The 8,190-nt window shown below is 41.7% G+C and overlaps 1 long non-coding RNA gene across 1 annotated transcript in view; it reads left to right on the plus strand.

Annotated features, from left to right (window-relative positions):
- LOC106954255 (uncharacterized) overlaps positions 1 to 4,532 on the plus strand; it is a 17,185-nt gene extending 12,653 nt beyond the window's left edge. Inside the window, exons 2-3 of the long non-coding RNA XR_001426327.1 lie at positions 3,012 to 3,066; positions 4,031 to 4,532. This is a non-coding gene — a long non-coding RNA (uncharacterized LOC106954255). The remainder of the gene's footprint in view (positions 1 to 3,011; positions 3,067 to 4,030) is intronic.
- The last annotated feature ends 3,658 nt before the right edge of the window (positions 4,533 to 8,190 follow it).

The following is an 8,190-nucleotide window of genomic DNA, read 5'->3' on the forward strand; positions in this document are numbered from 1 at the left end:
ATATATATAACATATATTTTTGTAAAATATATGTTGGCTGAAAAGTGTACAATAAAGAGTTTATTTTAAATTGTGTTGAAAAGGATTGTGAAGTGATTTAAATAGTTTTTCATTTAAACACATCATCACAGAATAAAATCGAAGTTGTTTGTAGGGTTCATTCATCCTTAAACGCTGCCTAGTGTAACACCAGCGTCGGCTTTTTCTAACGAACAAAATATTAACGCCGTAACAGGCCAGCTCAATAAACGCTGCTAAACTGCTGCCGCCACCGTTTCTGCTCCTTGTTTTTCCTCCTTCGCCATTTCATTCCCAAGTAGCTTTGGTTGCTTCATTACAGATTTTATCCAGATACAAAATGCCACACGCTGTGATACATGTTGTTCCGAGCGGACTCCAGCACACACCAGATAGCCAGACCGTTTGGCAACTCCTCCGTTTCTCTTTCAGACTCATTTTCTTTCACCGACTTTTCAAAACAAGACCACACAAATGCTTGGTTCAAATCTTCCAAAAGGGGCAGAAGTGTCAGCACATGTTGCGAAATGGGAGCGTTTGTAAAAGCAAAAATATGCCAAAAAATAGGATTAAAATATATCTTTCTGTTCTTTCACATTTGGAACCAAAGTCCAAAGAAAACAAAGATGCTAGCTGCTAGCTTACATTCTACATCCAGCTAGATTCAGAGATGTTGCTTTAAAGCCAGACAAAAACAAAAACCAATCTCTTTCCTGTCAGTAAATGACTCAATATCCTTTTCTCATCATTGTAGCACATGTAAGAAAAAAAAAATCACACTTTTCTTGGTAGAAACTCTAAGGGCAACAAGCGCAGATTTACCACGAGAGTAGCAAACCGATGGCACTACGAATACGTGACTTGCAGAGACAAAGACACGATATGACGGTAACATCTGAGAGCCTTTTTTTCTCGTCTCCGTCTGACTGCAAACATAGAAGTAAAAAATATTTTGAATTTAGGAGTCAAATAAACCTACTACGCCTGCTTGGCTCTGGATTTGAATTGCTATGGTATGCTGAAGGTTGGCGGCGTGTAGCTTAGCTTTCCTCACTTTAATGCGTCGTTAGGAATACATTAAAGTAAGAAAATGTCCAATTGAAACGGTAAAAATGTTTGTGTCACTAGTTGGTTACAGGTTTAAAAAGTTTCAAAAACATTGTTTGGTTGTTTAAAAGAAAATATCTGAGCAGATTCCTTTGAAAGTATGAGATTTTATCACAGACTCATAATCCAAATCACATCAACAATTAAGGAATAAGTGTATATAAAATAAGTATTGGCGCCTTTTCTTTATCTTTTAAACTTTACCATTAAATGTTTCAGTTCTACTCAGAAGTTGATGCCTCAAAGGCTTCCAAAAAAGATTTAGAAAATCCTCTTGGAGTTTATTTCCAAACACTTTGTGATCATATTGTCTCATAAAGAATTTATGACAAAGCAATAAGAAATGTAAGAAGCTGGTGTAGAGGCCTTCGCTTTACTTTTTAAATATTGAGAGACTTCTGCTGGACTGCAATAAAAAGATGAATATCTGGATCCTGCAGCTCTCTTCATATGCAATATTGTTTGTCTACAGGGTAACTCATACGCTGCCGAAAATGAAACCTGACCTTTTTTTTCTTCTTTTCTTCTATTAGTAAGGCTTTACTGTTTTGGTTTCTTCATAGTGATGTCACAAGCTTCTTTAATGGTGGATACATTTAACCTGCATCTCTGTAATCGTATCGAGTTGCGTTACGGCTTTCATCGTTACTTAAATAAGTCAAACACTTGTTCAGTTCAAACCCACAGGGGCCTCGCAGTGATGATCCTTCACACCGACCCGAGCTTCCCCCACCTGCAACTCTTTACCATCGGCACGGAGGGGGCAGTCACAACACCGGGGACCTCTACACTATCCCTTTTTACCATGCGCTTTAGTGCTTTATTGCTTCCTTCGAAAGAAAAGAAGCACAACAAACTGTAAAACCCTCCCCTCTTCTCCCTCCTTTCAGCCTCCTCACCACAGCCTTCACTGCCTCCCTCCTCTTCCTCCTCTTCCTGCTGGGAAGAACAGGCCTGTGGTTGGTAGGAGCCCCCCCAAGCCCCCCACACGACCGCCCTCTCTCTTTTTGAAGGCTGCTTCTGCTGTGAATAATTGGCTGCGGCCATCGTTATCCTCCCAATTAACACTCGTTTGTCTTCATTGAATTCAATTAGGGCTATATTCTTGGGTGACCAGCAAGGGAGTCATGCCAGTGGGAGGCAGGGTCACTTCCCTTCACCACGTTGGAGCGCTACAGCTCAGCTCTTGTTCAGGACAAATCTCCATGCATATGCAAGATGGCTCCTTTCTATGTCGGCAAGAACAGAGCAGCGAGAAGCTAAGTAACCTGCAGAGCTCTGAATGTAGAGTGAGGACTTCATTACAAAAAAAGAACGTTAACAAGCAAGGTGAGTAAGATGCGACTCGTGGAGACTTTCATTTAATGTAATCAGTTTAAGTCTGATGAATACGGCTAATGCCTGTTTCTATAGCGACATCTGAACTCATTGCACCAAGTTGCCCAATCTTAATTACAGGTCAAACGTTGTACATTTATGATTTGTGTTCTTCAAACTTTTAAGAGTGGCTTGCATCACAATGTTATAGTCTTTTGTTGGAATTAAACTGTGGTTAAAGCAGAAAGCAAATGGCCAGACTATTACAGAGACAACATGATCACAACAATCTGGAGTGGATGCAGACGTCTTCACGAAATCCAGCAAACTTTAGCGGGTGGTTGCAGAGGATTGCATTTGCATGATAGTTTAGTGTTTTAGCTAACAGTAGAGTTAACTGAGAGATTTATGCTTTCGTAATATTTCGAAGGATATCTCGGACATAAAGTGTGAGGCTTCTGTGGTACAACTTAGGACCCTTCAGGGAACGTCAGCTTGCCAAATAGCATTCTGGGGATTTTATTGAAAAGAACAAAATATTGGTATTGATTGTTGGCCTTTGTTTACAGGAACAACCAGTTGGTGGCTACATCTCTGGTAGAGAAACCTTTGGTCCTAAATCAGGTAAGTCTGTCGATTCAGAATATGTATTGTGGTCCCCAAACATCTCTGCATGTCGAGATTGCCACCATGACAGATGGGGGTATTTCATCATTGCCTAGGCAAAACAGAAGCTTGTCAGAAGTTGTTGACCTACTTTTCTATTACCTGCCACTTACCACCATATGTCCATCTGCCCTGTCTGTAGTAATGACCACTCAGTGTCATTCATGCCAGAGTTTGCTCAAGTTCCTGTTGCCAGAAGCTAAGACTGTCTACTTGTTTCTAAGGAAGCAATGCTGCTAGAGTGAAGGCAGAAATGTTGATTGTCAAAATACAACATTGCCATACCCATCCATCTGGACAGGACAAGATAGATACCCAACATATCACTCTTGTCAAGACTTCTTAACAAATTCTACACTACTAAAGGTCAGCCCTCACAGGAATGTGTTTTTATTTTGAAAATACTTGGTTACAACTTCACACAATAAGCAAATGTATACATTAATCTAACAAGGTTACCAGGTGTAGCAGTTTTACTGATGTTGTATTTGGGTGGAGCAAGACGTCGCCCTTAAAGCCATGCAGAAGCTGTGGCTAACAGCAAATCGACTTATAAGCTAACTGCATTTTGAGCGCCAGGCAAAAAATGAATCAAAATGTTAATTTTAAGAAAAATCATGAAGATTAATTTATTCTCCAACTAGATTCAGTTGGCTAAAGTTAGCAAAACCTTAACTAACTTTCAGCTAACTGAACGTTAGCCACATTTCAGCTACTTAAAGCCAATTGACTTGAGTAACTGAAGTTAGCTAATTTAGCTAATTCTGAGTTCAGAATTGTCGTGTTTCTGCCTCTTTCTGCTGTTGTGTAAGGCTCTCTCCAGAATGCAGATAAAGTCAAAACCAAACACAACACATCTTAAAGCACACAGTAACACCCATCACACTTGCAGCTCTTCAGCCTTACCTCTTTCTCCCCACAGGGAGAAGAAGGGATGTTTCTGCGAGGAGGAAGAGGAGCAGAATGACCGAAGCTCTTACTCCTCTGTGAGTCTGACAGCAGGGAATGATGGGGAAACCCGATAAGATCACTGAGCTTTAACAACACTGACGCTTCAACTGAGAAGCCTGGTCAAATGAACCATGAGATGAGACCAGTTTATGAGATTTTACTTCCTATCTTGGAGTAAATCTACACTCCAGACTGGAACCTGTAATGAAATCATGAAGTCAGTTGTGTCTGTAAGGTCTGACATGCATCAGATCAGAGACTTTGTTTATTTCAGTCAAGACTTGACTTGGACTTGTTGAAGATGACTCGTGTGCATCTTTGCTTCATTAGACAGAGTCGAACATGGAGCAAAGCAGCAAAACAAACAGAACAACAGCTGATGACGATAATACACCAATGCTCCCTTTTACACTTTGACCTGAGGATGTTTTTGTTTATTGTTCTTCCAACCGTGAAATAAAAATGCAACACACTCTGCTTCTAATTCTCTGTAAATAAGGTGCAGAAAGTAACACTTCTCCTTTTTTTGTTGTTTTTAGCACCTTAGAGCACTGCTTGCGTGTGTGTGTGTGTTTATGTTTGTGCGTGTTGTGAAAATGTGTGTCAGTGTGGTAAATGAATCTGCCCTGGTGGCTTTCTCTGCTCTGCCTTCTCTCCAGCTTCTTCTTGTGATTATCTCAGTTTTCTCTCTGTATTTTAACCGTCTAATTTTACCCCTCTGACTGATCCGCTGCCAAGTCAGACTTCCCAAGTAATTTGAGAAAATCAGTATTTTTAGCTTGTTTTTTTGTGGAGCTGTTAATCCTTGTGGAAGAAGTGCATTTCTGTTTTTTTTTTTTTTTCGGAAACATCGCCATCACACAGAAGTTTGAGTTTGACATCGTAAATGAGAGTAGGAAGAATAAACGTTTTCAGCTGCTGTTGAGGACCTTCATGCCGAGGCGGCAGCGCAGCCAGCGAGTTCCCTTAATGTGATGCTAAATCAAATCATCATGCTCTGTAAATTCTGGGATTATCTTCTGGTCCCTCTAAGAGCTGGGAGCGCGATCAAGTCGCCTCGTGGCGCGCGGATCTGCGCCTGCACACTGAAGCCGGTGAACGTTTCTGTCATCAGGAGTCCCAGTTTGGCGTTGGGAGCGTGTGAGGTCCGCCAGGCCCCCCGGACAAGCCACCGCATCTCCTGAAATCACCTTCAATGTGGATTGACTTTTTTGCTCCGCTGGCGACAGGGCAATCCCACTCTTCATTTAATGGCTCGTAATTACATCAGAAGAGTTTAACAGTCGCACTAAATTCAAGCTGAAGTGTTTAGGCCTCTCGTCTCCAGGATGCAGGAGATACGGGGGCCCCCTCGGTGCTGAAGTGGAAGTTTCTTCACAGGGTTCCCTCAGAAGGACGGTCCATCAGTGTCTTTGCAAGCACAAACGGTGGAAAGAGGATCTGGAAAGCGGCGTTATTCACAGAGCATTTGGTCTCCAGAAGACGTTGAAATACCGACTCCCGACGTATTGCCCTCCAAACACGGCTTCGCTTTGGAACAACTTTCTTAAACGGCATTAAAATTTCACGACTTGCATCCAAAGAAATGAAATAACACACTCAGTGGGATATAAGTGCCCACAGTCAAAAGAAGACATGACGGGTTTTAAGGGACTGGAAAGTTTCTTTTTTTATGAAAAGGAATATATTTCATTCTGACAGACAAGCCTCCGCCATGTGCTTTTCTATCCTATAACCCCCGAGTTATTTTATTTCTCAGATTTGCTGTAACAAAGCCAGAAAATTTTTATGAAAAAAAAAAAAAAGATCTGTTCTTACATTATTATTCAGCCGAGGAGCAGATGTGATGTGAGGGTGAAAAATGAGCAGAGAAAACAAAGTGCTGGTGTCGACCAGAAACATCACTGATGACTTCACATGCAGTTCCTTACAAACGTCTTTGTACCACTTTTACATTTTGTCATTTTACAACCTCAAACCTAATTATATTTTATAGTCCATTAAGAAGTAATGTTTATTTTTCCATTTTCAAAAAAATCATGGTCATGCTATAAATGGCACTATGTGTCTGGAAAACGCACAATACTGCCCTTTCTTTTTTCAAAAGAAATCTGAAAAGTGTGGGTTGTATTTCTGTTCAGATTTTTGGGGATACTTTGCCCTGGTATTATGGTATGTCTCCACTCCTTTTACAGAGTTTATTTTTCGCCATTCTTTGTTAAAACAAAAATAGCACACAATTTTTGAGCTTTTGCAATTTTGAAACCTCCAAATTCTTAATTTAGGTCTGTACCTTGACTAGGCCATTCTTACACATGACGACGCTTTGACCTAAAAGCCTGTCGGCTTCGGTGGACAGCCAGGTCTCGTTTGCGGTTCAGTCACTGCTCTTTTCAAATTCAGACAACGGATTGAACGGCGAGATGATCAAAGCTTGAGATATTGTCTTAAAACAACATAGGGTATCAGTGTGAAGGAGGCTGAACACTTTCTAACACGTACGTTGTGTTTTTGCGAGGCGTAATGTCTAAAAGTATGAGCTCACCCCATAGCTGGTGGACATGCACCACAGTCAAAACACGAGGAAACAGATCTGAAAACAAAACAAGCTTGCATTCAGACCTTTCAGGGGATGTTCACTGGATCAAACACCATCACCTCTCTAAAGGTCACAGGGTTTTTGAAAAAAAAAAAAAAAAAAGCCCATCTGGAGGAACCTATGACACAGGGGTGCAGAATATCAGGTAACACTCGGGTTGTATTTTTTTTCCCCCCCCTACGTGTCAACTCTGGAACCGTTAAGCTCTTGTATGTGTGTTCTGTCTCTGACAGGGTTTGATTCTTAAAAGTTACCCTCCCTCTTCCCCAACTCTGTTGCTTTTGATTTTTCTTTTTGACAAACAATTCAGACTTGGGCGAGATTGATGTAAAATATGGTTTATACGGCAAAGACTTGATTTTCAACAGCTACTTTGGGTTTTGGAGACGGCCTTCCCTTCTAAACAACAAAACTGTTTAAAACGACAGCAGCTCTATCTTTGCTGGCCGTAAATGTTTCTCTTACCACCACTGTGACAAATGGATTTTGGTAGCTTGTGACAGCTCAACAGGACACTTTGATTGTATGGAATTAAATGCAAGCAGCTGCAAGTCTAATCGCGGAGCGTGCCATTTGGCTTTAATTACCGAAATGTCATGAAAGAACTGCAGCCAGCGCCACAGAGCTGAAAGAAGGGACAAATGTTTCAGAGGTTGTCCCAGAGAGGTTGTGGGAGTAGAGTGAAAGACAAGTCAGTGTAGGAAATCTTTATTATCCAGATCGGGGATGTTTGAGGTAAATGGCTTCATTGTTTTCAGGCCAGTCTACCTTACCGTTGGTCCTGTGATGAAACCATTTCACGGACAGATGGCTTACAGTTTTAGGAGTTCTCTCTTGGGAGAAGTTTGTCTTCCTGTGGGCTCCCGAGTCCAGAAACAAAGCTTTGCTGCGACAAGTTGGGTCAAGACAGCATCTATATGTTCGAATTATATCCAAGGTTTAAATGGCTAACAAAAAAAAGCTACAACTTCCCATTATACCATCCAATATCATCTTTATTTGTTCTGTTGTATTCTAAAGTCCTACTATAGTTTACTGTAGCTCAGAGAATATAATTTTTAGGGTTAAAAGAAAAACCTTATTTCTCTAATAATTCCTCTGTTTTCAACTCGATCCACCACACTATGCTGTAGTTGGTCGAAATCTTTCATTTCCTCTGTCATGTAACATTTTGATTGAGGCTACAAAAAAAAAACAAAAAACGGCAACATAAAACAAAATTTAGTGTGTGAATAAAACAAGCGTGGTTGCGGAATCGCCCTTCAAAAGATGCAGCGGATTAGGCGCGGAGCGCAGCCCCACCCTGCAGGCGCTCCGGTCCCATTGCACTTGATTGATTAGTGTGTAATTAGGCCGGTCGCTGATCACGGGGTTGACAAAAATACGGGTCGCGTCCTGCGCGCTTTCGGACCAGAGAACCGCCGCAGCCCGTAATGACACGACGGCCCGTCCGCACAGTAGCTTTCCCTTCTCACAGGCGACGTGCCCCGCCTCCCCCCCCCTCTCCTCCCTCCCCCCCCCCCCCCCCCCCC

This window comes from Poecilia latipinna, unplaced genomic scaffold (assembly GCF_001443285.1).
Source record: "Poecilia latipinna isolate Pla-1442-1.1 unplaced genomic scaffold, P_latipinna-1.0 Scaffold641, whole genome shotgun sequence".
Lineage (NCBI taxonomy): Eukaryota > Metazoa > Chordata > Actinopteri > Cyprinodontiformes > Poeciliidae > Poecilia > Poecilia latipinna.